This window comes from Ambystoma mexicanum, chromosome 1q (assembly GCF_040938575.1).
Source record: "Ambystoma mexicanum isolate Mex_15411 chromosome 1q, UKY_AmexF1_1, whole genome shotgun sequence".
Classification (NCBI taxonomy): domain Eukaryota; kingdom Metazoa; phylum Chordata; class Amphibia; order Caudata; family Ambystomatidae; genus Ambystoma; species Ambystoma mexicanum.
Window position 1 is genome coordinate 969,609,249 of NC_090922.1, and position 14,639 is coordinate 969,623,887.

Below are 14,639 nucleotides of genomic sequence, written 5' to 3' on the forward strand. Positions count from 1 at the left end.
CTTAATCTGCCTGCCTCCACTTCCGCCCTCTGCAACTCATACAGAACAGAACTGCGAGACTTGTCCTTGGCCTCAAGCCCAGGGACCGTATCTCTCCAGGACTGACATCTCTACACTGGCTCCCAGTGGCTGCGAGGATAAAGTTCAAAACCCTCTGCATTGTCCACAGGCCTTCTGGGGCCTTGGTCCTATATACCTTCAACTCTCTCTTCCCAAATATCTTCCTTCCCGAGCCCTTCGCTCATCCGCCTCCAACTCCCTCAGGGTCAGCCGCTTCTCGAAGCAACAAGCTGGGGGTAGATCTCTCTCCGCGGCAGGGGCCTCCCTCTGGAACAGCCTTCCTGCCTCCCTGAAACTTGAGGAGAACCATCTCCGGTTCCGGAAGCACCTCAAAACCTTCCTCTTTGCCTCTGATTTCTCTCTCCCCTGCTGAACAGCTAATTATTCCTCACTGAAACTGCACTGATTCTGCAACTGGACCACTCTTAACGGCCTCGGTCCTGGGCCCAGCCACTCTCCACTTGCACTGATGCCCTGGAACCCCTCTGCACTGCGGGACTGTCTCTGTATCCCTACAGCCCCCCCCCCTTTTCCAGCACTTGTTCTGCACTTACCTTGCACTTGCCACCAGTTGGCCCTATTTATTTATTACTTTACGCCACTTACCTTGTACTGCACTTCCCCCCCTCCCCTTCCCCTTGCACTTTTCCCCCTCCCCCACCCTTGCACTTGCGCGATCTGAATGACACCTGGCCTAGTAGGATCGTTGTCTGTTTCCCCTTGTTTCCTCCCCTCCCTGCCTCGTCGCGCCTTGAAACACCTGTGTATAGGCGCGTTACAAATGCCATATCATATCATATCATACCCAATCAATGTCATCTGATCCAATAGTTCTGAAACAGGGTATTGTATGGAAAGCTTTTAGCAGGGAAGAGCGATTCAAGTTTAGTTTTACATTAGTACTTGGATCACTTTCCCATCCAAGTATATAGGGCTGATCTTGGATAGAATCAAACTCATTATTGACCACATTTTGGCTGATACTAGAACAACCAGCCACAGTAGATGTGGCCATTCCTATAGATGTCATATTACCATTACCATTTGGGGTCTCATCTTTAGACAGAGGTATCTTAGACCCAGTATCGACATTTGGGTTCTTCACCAAATCCTTAGATCGTATCGGGTCCCTACCCAAGACTCCCAGCATCCATGGCTCATCAGGAGTTTCTTTGTGTACTCCTTCTTTGTCTTCAGGCTTAGAGTTAGTAGCCATAGGTTCATTATCTTTTCTTTTCCCTTTGATGGAGGTAGTTAGTTTGTGACACATGGGGTAGAACTGTGAGTGAGACATTTGCGTTCCCCCCAACGTAATATCAGGGTGATCAAGTCTTGGTGGCAGAATGTGTTGGCTATCAAACTTACCCCCATGCCTTTTTTCAATGGCATTTACACTCATACTCTTTTTTTCCCTCCATTGGTTTTCTCTTTGTTTTTACCAGGGGGATTGATATCTAGTAATACCCTGTATTCATCATCCAATTGTGATAAATCAATCACCACCTCGTTCTCAAAGGTGGCAGGCATCACTTTTAGTTGTGCAATTTGCGCGGCCTTCACCTGTTTCTTTGCTAGGGCTGTAGCTTCTGCTTTCCTTTTTTGTGCCCTTCCCGCAAGTCTTTTTTCTCTACGGGTTAGGACTATTTTGGGTTGAGAAAAAAGATTGCAATCTATTCATTCAGACAATTTGGAATTTCCCGACAGGGAACATTCCTCAGCGAGATCAATCAAATCTGTCAATTGAGAGGGACTATCTGGACTATGTGATTTATCTGTGGCTTCAACTAAGTTAACGGAGTGAGTCTCCAGAGGTTGTGCCAGTGAAATATCTTTTTGCATTTTGTCCAAATGATGCTCGATTTTTTGAACAGTGGTCAATACTTTGCACATGTCGTCCACAATGACGTCAGTCTGTGTGTGTATCGAATTATATGTTCTGGGTTTAATACACCCAGAAAGGAGCGCTTTTTCTGCATAGGTATGTTGAAAATGCCATCAAATTGTATGGCACTATCAACCATATCCTTCCTTTTGGCTTGCTTATCAGAAAGAGCAGCCACAGCATCACATGTAAACAAGAGGCCTTCAATTCTATTGGTTTTATTAGATAAATCGGTGTTTGCTTCCCTCATAATTCCAATTTCGTAATGTGAACGCTCATGGCCCTTGACCAGTAAATTGAGGATTCTCGCAAGAACTGGAAAATCGGGGCTTAGTGAAGGTACATCAAGAGAAATACTCTCAGAGCGTGCTTCGTTATTAGAAGCTTCATTGTCTTTTTCATTCAAACTAGACTGAAATTCTTGAATGTCCAGATTCATTCTATCATTAAGTGCAGTTTGAGCACTTTTGGCTTCGGGTGAACTCACCATGGGTTTACTGAGGGAATCATTGGACTCAAGATTCATTTCCCATGTCAATTTGACCCTTTCACCATTTGAGGGTCCTAAATTACTTTTAGGAACTTTCATACCTTTTTTAGAAGCCTAGTTACTCATCATAAAGACATCTTCTCTCCCAACCATTATCTGGTTTACTGGAGTAGATAGTCCTAGGGAGAGGCGTATACGCTTGCTTAACTCAGCTTCGATTGTGGGGCCCATCATTGAGCAATCAACAGGTTCCTCTTTGTAAGAGATATTAGAAGCACTGTACATACCAATATCATGTACCTGAGATAAATCAGTTTTAGGGATGTCAATTGGGACACTATTATTCAAATCCATTAGCTTATATTTAATATTCACTGCTGAAATGTCGGCCTCCTTCTCAGCACAGTGAATCATGGCAGTAACATCATATTTGGGGACAATACCCATTTCCTTTAATACCATAATTTTTTGATCAATGGGAATACTGCCGCTTGCCCCCTCTTCTTCAGTTAACACGTTTGCACAGTGAACCGGTAGAACCTCAATATCTGCTGGAGTATCCTGACAAACAGGATGGGGAGGTATTTTGGTTTGCGGCTCTACTAGTTTCCATCCGCTACGCAAACCATTTTCCATGGTAATGTGAGTTGGTCTATCTACAGCTACAGCTTTCATTGACGATCATGTGTATACAGGAGACTACAGAGCTCCATTGAAACGAGGGACCATCTTGAGGCCCACATTGGCTTGAAATTCGTATTGCAATAGCACAATCCAGAAGCAGAACAGCACAGACGAGATATGAGCAGTGTATCTATCTGGATGGTGTAAGTGGCATGTTTAGCCAACATATGCAAGTCCTTAAAACATCAATGTAAATTCACACCACCGAGAGGCAACTGCTTGGTTCCAATAGGCCTATTAAGAGGATGGAAAATCATGTGAAAACTTTCAAAAAACAAGCGTTGACAATGCCTATAGTGTTGGTGTTTACTGATGTTGTTTGCATTTATATGCACCAGGGTGCAAGGAGGAGAGTGCAACGTTTAAAGGAGGATGCAATAAAGGGAGCAGGTGTGAAATAGAATGACAAGGTGAATAGAGCAAGGGAAGAAGCCATTGATAGAGGGTGCCATCGATAATGAGTAAGAGGAAATGTGAGCTAGAAAGGTCAAGATTGAGAGGGCAACAAATAAAGTGAAAGTATGAGAGGAAGGGAGAGAAGGTAATGTGGGTGGTGCAGTTAAGGGTGTATGTAGGGTGGGTGGGTCTAGAGAGAAGGGGTTAGAATGCGTGGTGGCTTTACAGTGTTTGCAGGACGGAGGCTACGATGGGGACATCTGCCTGTGGTGTGCTACAGCCCTGATGCTAAGGTGTCTGTGGGGATGGCTGGGCTTGGGGATGGGAGAGTGGGCTTCCGCTGGGGAAGTTGAATGCGCACCATATGATTACTTAAAGTTATCATCGAATCCGAACTTTCATTAATTCATAAGCCACCCGCTGTTTTCTTTGCACTGTACAGTTTGACACAGTTTTAAGTGTAAGAATACAAGCAAGTCATAGCGTCGTTTTCTCTACTCTGCACGGTTGGTTGTATGGCTGCAAGCAGAGCAACACTTGGTGTGAATGGGGCGAAGGGCGAAATACTTGCTTTGTACATCACATTTAGAGGAAACGTGAAACAAATGATAAAGGAGAGTACCAGAAGGAAGGTACCCGCATACTGTAATGAATATTGACACATATAATGTGCATTATTTAGCAGTTACTGTCTCTTTTTTCAGTTGTGCAATACAAATGAGAATAGCACTTTTCACTGTTATGCACTTTACAGCTTTTCTATGAACTCCAGGCTTGGCCTGCATGGAAGAGCTGTTTAAATGCCCCCATCGCCATGCAGCACTCTGATGTCTCCCAGCTGGGTTCCCGTTTTATAAATGACATGCATATATACCCAGTAGGCCACTTGGCATTGCTGGAGCTTTAGTTAGAGAATTGGGGTAGGATGTATCGCAGCACTCCCCTCGCTAAAGTGTAAAAGGCACACAGAAGGCAGGCACCAAGGCGAGTGGTACTTTATCTGCTGGGCCTTTTATCACATGGTTTTACTTGTCAGACCTGGAAACAACTGGAGTTTGTTAAATCCATGGTGCAGCTATGGCAGGCTGAAGGGGCTGCAGCATGCAATGGCACCTGCTCCAGCGCCCACTCCTGCTCTGGAGTCCCCAAATGACTCTTTGAATTCCTGAGGCATCATTCTTTCTTTGACCCAGCATGCCTAACTATCTCCACCTGGCCATACTCCTAAAAGTATACTCCTAGACTATATGACTCTCTGGTATTACGATCAGGGCTGTGTGGAGGGTGGCCAACGCACATGTACCTTTCCATGCTGTTGGGAGGTGTAGGTAGGCTTGTTTGCCGCAAATCCAGTACATGTCCATTAGTGCAGCGGTGCCTTTCTTCATGTCAGATATGATTACCGTCTTGTTGCATTTCTTTGTTTCCCCCATGTTCACTCTTCCTTCCCCATGGAAACACAGTTCATGTGGTACTTCTTTCTGTATTTTGATAGGTTTTTCCAATGCTGTGACCCACGTTAGCTTCGTGACATGTTGCAACCAGATGGAGGCACATACTTCCTTTATCCATCGAAAGGTGTCATTGGATAGCCCTCGGAGTGCTTCTGCTTTGCATTCAATAGTTTCCTCGTGCCATTTATTTTCTGCATACCTTGTCCCTTTGATGACAAGAAATGGTTCCTTCAGGCAAATTACTCCTTGGCATCTGCTTGTGCATGTTCTATCATTTTCCAATGTTTCCATTGTGATTGTGTGCGCTTGGAAGGTGCTTTTTATCCTGCACAAAACCAAATGAATCAAACACTGGGCCTCCGACAAGGGCACTTCCTGTGGCACTAACATTTTTGGTGTCCCTGATGCATGTGGTATGAGCGAACAAACGTAACAGCTCTCATTTGTCACCTGCTTTGCCATGGCACTCATGTCCGAATACCACTTGTTTGATTGATCTGTGTGACGGGGTCTTCTATCTCATCTAACCCCAGGTCATGATAAATGTCATATCTTTTCCCTTCTGCCCCCCTCTTCTTTCACCTTCTCCCTCCCTCCTTGTGGCTCTTCACTCTTTGGTAGTCTATTGGGACATGCCCGCCCAAGCTGTGTCATTACCGTTAAATATGTTATCATGTGTGTGTTCATTAGTGGCAGCAGCGTAATATGAGGTAGGCTCTACTGTTATTTGTGCATGCAAGCTCGTGTTAGCTACGTTGCTTGGTCAATAGTAGTCGCCATCATATATATTCAATTCATAATCATTACTTATATTTATACTCGGATGTAACAAGGAATCACTTGTTGGATCGGCGGCAGAGTGTTCTGAAGGTTGCATTGCATTTGTATCATTAGCATCAATGTCATGCGTTTCTTTCCACATTGTCTTTACTCCAGTCCATATTAAGTGTAAACCTTCTCGTATCAGGTTAGTCCCGCTCCCACCCTTGTGCATGTCATTAACCAAAGATAAAAGTGTACAGTACCAGGCCATGAAAAACAACATCACTGAAAACAAAACTGCAGCACATTTCAAAGCACATTCAACATTGCTGAACCTATTAGCCCTAATGGCGTCCCTATCGCTTTCTAACACAATGGTGTTTTCGGTGATTGCGCTGCATTGGTCCATTTGCCACCTGGAGGGGAGATACAAAGTTGTTAAGTTACCAGAATAAATACAGTTGTATATCTACTTATTTACTTTTCATTATTTACTCATTTTTGCTATTCACTTTGTTCACTCTTATTTTAATTACGTCCCTTGCTTTAAGCATTTCATATCAAGATTGAGAGAGAGATAGTGATGAAAAAAAAGTGGAAGGAGAAAAATGACATGGGCGTAGTTCACTTTAACCAGAGGGCGTGTCATCACTTTCGGCCTTTATATGTTCTCTTTACTCAAATCACATTATCATTGTGTCTGAACCTCATCCGCGGTGTTGCTTGCACATTCCTGTTCAGTCTGAGGGAGTGTACTATCGCGTGCCCTCCTCACATCTGAGAGGTGCACCCAACATTTCAGTCCCTTAACTTTAACTGCGGGGGGCGTACTATAAATGACCTCGTAGGGGCCATGAAACCTTGGTGAATTCCATCTCCTCACAAAGCTCCTCACGTAGACCTGTGCTCCTGGCATCAGTAGCCCACTTGGGCTGTCTGCAGCTGGCATGGTAGTATCAGTTGCTACATTCTCAGTAAAAGGTGGTGCAATTTGTCACGCTATGCTGCGTACTACGCGTGTCAGCTGGGTCAGGTAGTCCTTAAATTCCTCCCCCAGCACTGTGGCAGCTCTGTGTGCGTCTGTTGCTCTCCTAATTGGGGAGAGCGGTGTGTGTATTCGCCTCCCATTCACAATCTCATGGGGGCTCAGATGATGGTCCTTGCATGGTTGCGTTCTGAGTTGAAACAGTGCCAGGGGTAAGCAATACACCCAGTTCTTTTTCAGCGTTTTGACAATTTTGATAGTCTACTCTTTAGTAATCCGTTGATTTTTTCCACCATCCCATTCGCCATCGGATGATAAATGCAACACAGTTTGTGTTTCACCCCCAAGAGTGACGTCACTTCCTTGAAAAGGTCATTCACAAAGTGTGTGCCGTTGTCTGATCTTATCACATCACATATTCCCCAACGAGAAAAGACATCTCCCACCAGGAACTTCGCCGCACACTTCGCGTCTGGGTGGGGACATGGACCCGCTTCCATCCACCTTGAAAAGGGACATACCACTACAATTAAATACCTTGCTCTGTTACAACGCTCTCCCATGTCAGCGTAATCTATGTGTAGTTCTCTAAATGGTCCTACTGGTCGCGGCAGGGTGCCACGCAGTGTTCTCAATGTCATTCCTGAATTGCATGTTTGGCATGTTGTGCATTCTACTACAAACTTTGACAAATGTTCCTGTAAATAGGGGACAAACCAATGTTCCTGGATGTCTGCAGCAATATGTTGTTTTGCTACGTGGGCTGGGAAGTGTAGCTGTTGGAATGCTACCTCTAGCAATTCTATTGGCATCACTACCTTTCCTGTTGTCTCCTGTCTCCAAATTAGGTCTGTGGCTGATTGTTTGCACCCCCGTTTGCTCCACAACTCTTGCTCCTCCTGTGGTGCTCTCCTTTGTAGTTCTATTATCTGTGCTATTGGTGTGTTACTGTACGACTCTTCCAATGGCTCTGTAATGGCTGATTTTACAACTCATTCTATTGTTGGTGTTGTATTGAAATACAAGGCCTCCTTTGCTGTTGCGTCGGCTGCCGCGTTTCCCAATGAGACTGCATCTGTGTTGTTGGTATGGGCTTGGCATTTCACCACTGCCACTACCGATGGTTCTGCTAATGCATCTATCAGTTCAGTCAATAGTGCGGCGTGCTGTACTGGTGAGCCATCTGCTCTTCTGAACCCCCTCCTACGCCAGTGGGATAGCCCTGAATGGACTGTGGTTGTTGCGTATGCTGAGTCTGAATATGTTGTTACTGTGCATCCGTTGGCTGTATGCAGTGCCTCAATCAATGCAGTTAGTTCTGCTGCTTGTGCGGAGTAATGGGACGGGAGGCACTTCTGAACAATCAGTTCATTTCCATCTTCCTCCATGCATACAACTGCCATCCATACATGCTTCTCCCCCGTTTCAGGGTTTATCGATGCTGACCCATCTATGAAATATATCTCTCCCTCCTTCAGGGCGTTTTCGCTCGCATTGGGAATGTCATCGCCCTACCCTTCATAGGTGACGCAGTCGTGTTCCTGCATGTCCTCTGTGGTGCATGGTTCTGTAATAAATGTTGCTGGGTTTACTGATTTGCACCTGACAACGTGTATGTTGGGGCTCAAAATTATTATCTCATATGCTGTTGCTCTCTGTGTTGTTAATGTTGATTTTGACCACTCAAGAATTGCAAATAAGGAGTGCTCTGCATATAGTGTTACCGAACATCCCATCATGATTGTGGTGCTTTTTTTGATGGAGAAAGCTGCTGCAGCGAGGGACTGTTCGCACGTGAAGTGTCCTTGCATCACTGCATCTAATGTTCCACTGTAATAGGCCAATGGTTTGTGTCCTAATGATGTTTTCTGTGTGAGCATTGCTGTCATCAGTGTTCCATTGCAGTGTGAAAATGAGAAGAAATCCCTCTCATAATCTGGGTTCGCGAGTACTGGAGCATCTGCAATGAGGTCTTTTAATCTAAAGTACTGTGCCATCATGTCATGTGTCCATTCTATTGGGGCCCTACTCTTCTGTGCTTCTTTCAATGCTTGTAGCAGTGGGCGTGTGTATGCTGCGTAATCAAGGATCCATGCTCGGAAATAATTACATATGCCAAGGAATTTTTGCATTTCTTTAACTGTTTTAGGTATGATCATGTTGCGTATAGCAGCTGCCCTGTCTGGGAGTATCCATTTCCCATCTTTTGATATTAGCTGTCCGAGGTATACAACGTCGGCCAGGCAGTATTGCAATTTTCTTTTGTCCACTTTATACCTCTTGGCAGCCAACAGGTTTAATAGTGTTATTGGAGTCTTCTCTGCACTTTTCTTCTGTGGGGCTGCAGACGAGTAAATCGTCTACGTATTGTATAATGGTGCTCACTACATCTATGTTTCCAATATCTTCACGCAATACTCTGTTGAAACTGCTGGGGCTTTCGCAATACCCCTGTGGGAGTCTGCTATGTTCATACCTGTTGTTTCCTAGTGTGAATGCTGTCAGGTACTGCAGGACTGGGTCGAGTGGTATGGAGAAGAAAGCATTCTTCAAATCCACCATAGTAAAACATGTAGATTCTTTGGGTATGCTGCACAGTATTGATGCCGGGTTAGGCACTAATGGGAACTCTTTTTGAATGATGTCATTGAGTAGGCGGAGATCTTGGATCATCCTCCACGCCCCTCCTTTTGCTTTTTTGATCGGGAAGATAGCCGTGTTACAGGGGGGGTTTGATGGCACTATAATACCTTGTTTTAGGAGTGCATTTATTGTTTCCCTAATCCCTTCTTCTGCTTCTCTAGATATGGGATGTTGTTTCACTCATGGCGGTATGGCACTTGGTTTTTTGTTTTATCTTTATTGGTGTCACCTCATGGAGTAATCCTACATCGTGGGGGCCTGTGGTCCAAATTTCAGGCGCCACCTTTGCCATGTCTTCCTCAAATATTGTCGGAGGGGCATTAATGCTAGCCATAAGTGGGTTGTGTACCTCTCTGTACTGAATCATGATGTCACATGGTATGCATATTTACATTATTATCTCTCTGTCATCTTTGTTATCAGTGAATAATTCCTCATCAGTTATGTCTCTTAGCATTATGTTGGGGTCTATGCATAACACAGTTCTCCACTCACACACATGCGCGTCCAATCCTATGACCACAATGCATTTGCTTGATACCTGAACTGCCTCAATGTCTATGGACTTGATCGTGCCTGGCACAACATCTGTGTGTGCAATTGGACGGAATATAAAATCTGATGGTGTTCTCATTCCTTTCTCGTTATCTCTGGTACCACTCGGGCTAATACTTCGATGCCGTAGATAAACATGTCATTCAACTCCTTACCTCGACTGACCTCAGTTAACCGGTGTTACCTACCTCCTACTGGTATTAATCACTAGACCTTCACTCTATACAGCTGTAATTCTGATTGACCTACTTGAACCTGTATATTTTGTAATCATTTATGTGACCTTATTGTATTTTCTAATGTACATTTTGCTATGATGTAACCTTGTAAGTTTCGCATTTTCTTGCCACTGCGCCCTGCTACCCCTGGGTCTGGCGCGCACAAAAAGTGAATAAAACAAACAAGCAAACATGTCTATGTCAATGGGTATTCCTCGCACTACAACTTCATTCATCATTGTGCTAATCATCAACATTGCTCGTACTGGGCATACTCCTGGGGTGGAGCACACTATTCCCCGCTCAGCAAACAAAATGGTCATGTTCAATTTACTTAGCAACTCTCTGCCCAGTAAATTGATTGGCGCGTCTTCGTGGTACAGTAAGGGTGCGTGCACAGTTTTTCCCCCTACTGTTATATCAAGATCTTTAGTGTAAGGAACTTTTAAAATAGCCCCAAAGAACCCCTGCGTTTCCAAATTCCTGCCTGAGAGCGGAAACTGCCCTTCCATAAGACATGATTTCTCTGCTCCCAAGTCTACCATGAAGATAAACTGCTTGTTTCCTATCTCTGCCCCCACTAGTGTTTCCTCTTCTGCACGTAGGGTGGTGGATCGAACTGGACACACAAGTGTTCCCTGTGGGCTGTCTTAGACTGCATACCTTTCTTGCCCTGGTACTGAAAAGACATTGGGCCTCATTACTATTAGTGCCAGGGTTGCCACCGGTATTTTACCGTGTCCGCATTAGTGGATGGCGGAATTACCACCCTACTCCAAGGTGAGCGGGGGCGGTAATTCCCCATTCATTAAGGCACTTCCCCATTCAAATTTTTGCCCCCATAGGGCTGCTAAAACCAGCCGTTGAGGTTGGGTCCGGCAAAGGGACCTCGTAGTAAGGCGGTAAGGGTTTACCGGTACTTACCGGTACCGGTAAACCCTTACCGCATTCCGTGTAATGAGGCCCATTGTCTCCGACCACTGTCACGCCACGGAATGGCGCTGGTGCGCCATTTGCAGCCGTTGCGAAACAGTTACTATTTGCATTGCCTACAGCGTTTTGTCTCGCCATGGGTTGCTGTGTGCTGTGATGCTGTTGTGGGGGTGGCTGTCTTTGCTGCATTTGGGGTTCGTTATAGCACTGGTCTTGTTGTCTTCCCCCTCCCATTGGTAATCCATAGGGTCTACCTGGGTGTGGGCATCCCCATCCTTGTTCATTTTCCATGGGCTGCTGCCCTTGGAAATACCCTGAAGGCCGCATTCTGCAATCTCTTAAATAATGTCACCATCTCCCACAGTTCCAACAAGACCCTTGCAGTCCTCCTCTCATCGCTTGCCCACCAAATCCTCTATTCCCCATACCTCCAAATCCTTCTCTCTGGCCACGGTACCCACCTCTTCCTCTTGGCGGTCTTTCTTGCCACTGTGGTCCGCTGTATGAATCCTCTCCGTTCCACGGTCCTTGTTATCCTGCCGTCCGCAACGCTGCTATTGTCACTGGCCTACTTCCCGCTCCTTCATCCCCCTTGTTTTCTCTATCTGCGGCTACGCTGGCATTTACGGCGGCGACCTTCACCAATTTGTTCTGCATCAGTTTCGCTTCACCTGCCAGCCTTTTCTGCGCTATCTCCTTTTCCCTCTCTTGATCCTCCTGCAGTGGTGTACAATTATACCCTGAATCTCAGGCCAACCCTTGGCTTCTATCCCAGCTATTTTATCCAAGGCCTTCTGTACCTCCTTCGGGAGCCCTTTTTTGATGATAAAATAGAACAAGGTGGTGGACTGCTTCTACGCCGTGCCAGTTTCGCTTCTCCACAAATCTTGCACCCGTAGTATGAATTGCGTAGGATCCTCGTTTTCCAACATTGTACACTGCATCAATAATGTAAATCTGGGATGTCTGGAAACGTGCGCCGCAATGCGTCTCATACTTGCGCTCGAACGTTGTTAAATGGTGACGCATTGTGGGGGTCACAACTCATTGTTACTCCGGGAAATCCTGCCTTTTCCCACACCGCGTCTGCCTGGTCACCAATTGCTGACACTAGCAAGATTTTCACATCCCCTATTGCTAGTGGCACTCCTGCCGTGTTCTTTTTGAATGCATGTATCCATTTCCCAGCCCCTCCCGCTAGTGGGGTGAGCATTTCAGCAGGTTGTTTTTGTCCATTTGGGCCCATGGAATGTAGTGCGGCCTACCTGCTCCCTTATTTATCAACAGCATCTGTAACTTATGTCTCCTTCCTGTTTTACTTACCGTCCCCTTTTTTACCTTACTTACCAACATATTCCCTACTCACTGTCTTAACCTACCCTGCCATCGTGGGGGTGACTGTGGGTCTGAGTCATCGAAATTATGTGGCAATGGGGATCCTACCACATATTCCTCGTATATGCCGCTCCTTCCTCGTATTCGTCTAAATCACTCCACACCTCTTCCATCTCTGCTTCTTCCTCACCATTCTCCTCCTGCCCTGCCCCTTGCCGGCTCTCTGAGGTAGCTGAGCGTTTGATTCTCACTGGTTTGCAATTCAGATGGAACAGGAACTCTCCTGATTGCCATTCTTTTTCTCGCCCTTTTGGTATGTGCATCCCCTGCGATGATATGGATCGTCCTGGCTCTGAAATTGCTGGCGCCACCTCTCCTGCTGTACTTAATGAGGGTGTGAGATCTGTCATAGACAATGGTGGTACCTCCCCTCCCCCTGGCAGCATTTGGCCCCTATCGCACAGTGCTCTTAGCCCTGTTATTTCCATCTGTGCATGCTCTAGCTGGCGGTCTAACTCTCCTGTTAAGTGTGCTAAATTTATGGGGGGTGCGCTCGTTGGGCCATACAAACCTCCTTTGTCATAGGGTGGTGGTGCTGTAGCTACCGCTCCTTTTGAGGGAGTGGGGGTGGGACATGCTGGTATGTTCAGGGCTCGTTGTATCCTACTGCTGGTCTTGTCATTAACGGATATATTTTGGTTGTATCGCTCTCAGCTGTGGTTGTGGTGTACTCACCCTTTGGCGTTCCGCTTACCTCTTCCTGGGGTTTCTGTTTTTCAGTTGGTCTTTCTTTACCTACCTCTGCTGTGGGGGTCACTTCCTCGAACATTTGCCATAGATCCAGCACTTCTGTAACTGCTTCCCCTTACATCTTGCTTGCAAGTGCATAGACACTAAATCTAACACTCTCTTATCAAATGACCCTCCTTCTGGCCAAATCAGCATTACACTGTCTCCTTTTATCTCTGTCAACCATTGATCATGGTACTTTTGTATCTTTTCACTGTATAATGGAAGGTGCTGACAAATATGAGCTAGTGGTGTTATTCTCCCCATGACGATGTTTTCTCCCCCTAATCACCGTTCCACCCACTCGTTCTTTCTTTTAGACCACCAATATATCAAGTGCTTCTCAATTACTAGTAATTTTTATGTATCAACATTCACTGTTACTTTTGTAATTATTGCATTTCCAAATTCAACAGTTCACTTTCACATTTGTACCACTTTACCAATAAATCAATTACAATACTTTGATACTTTTGACCAAAACAATAGACAGAACATGGAAACACATGTAACACATAACATGCACATGCACTACCTGCGCACTTTCATTTCCTCTTTGTTCCCGTTACCAAACTTTCCCCCTTTCCACCTACTCTTCTCAATCGCTCCCCTACCTCTTACACCCTTTTACTCTTCTCCAAGAATTCTTTCTTACACGGAAAAAGAATATTCTAAATAACTACTCCGAGTCTACTCCATATACGAGACCCCTACTATCTTCTTTTTATCTTCTCTTATTTTATCTGCACTGGACGAGACAATGCTACGCGGTGCCGCATTCTACCCCGTTCGGGCTAGGATACCTCTTCTCTTCTTCTTTTCACTTCTCACTAAACCTAATGGCCATATAAAGGACAGAGCAGAAAAGCCACATCATCACTCACACAGGCCCTACTCTTCACTATAACCCATTAGCACCTATTCCCCTGTTCCCTCTTATTCCCCAATATCCTTTCCTTGGTAACCTTCGCAACCGGCACTCACGTGTTCAGTCAGGTGATCCGAGGGTCACCGTTCACGGTCCGACCCCAGTTAGGTCTGCACCCCAACCAAGACGTGGCCCACCTCGGCGAGCAGCTTTTCAGTTGGGTATTCGTCAACCGGGAACCCTTGACCCTTTCTTGTAGAGCGCACGGGCTGGTCGGCCGCGGAGGCAATGGTTTTGCTGGGGGGCGTCCCGGATCTCGCTGCACAGTGCGGGCCTCGAGGCTCCTCTCCAAATCACGTCACAGGGGGTCACCAAATGTTTGTGCCCTCCCCGTTTTACACGTGCAAGAAAATAAAACAGACACACCCCGGGCGGGGAATAAGGCAAAGAGAGCAGGCTGCGAGAGTTCAAGGAAAAGTTTCTCTAGATCTCTGAGAGCGCTCTGGCAAAATTAATGTTACAGTACATTATATAGGCACAATGACATATCTAACATATGATGCTACGTTGCACCCGGATTGGTCA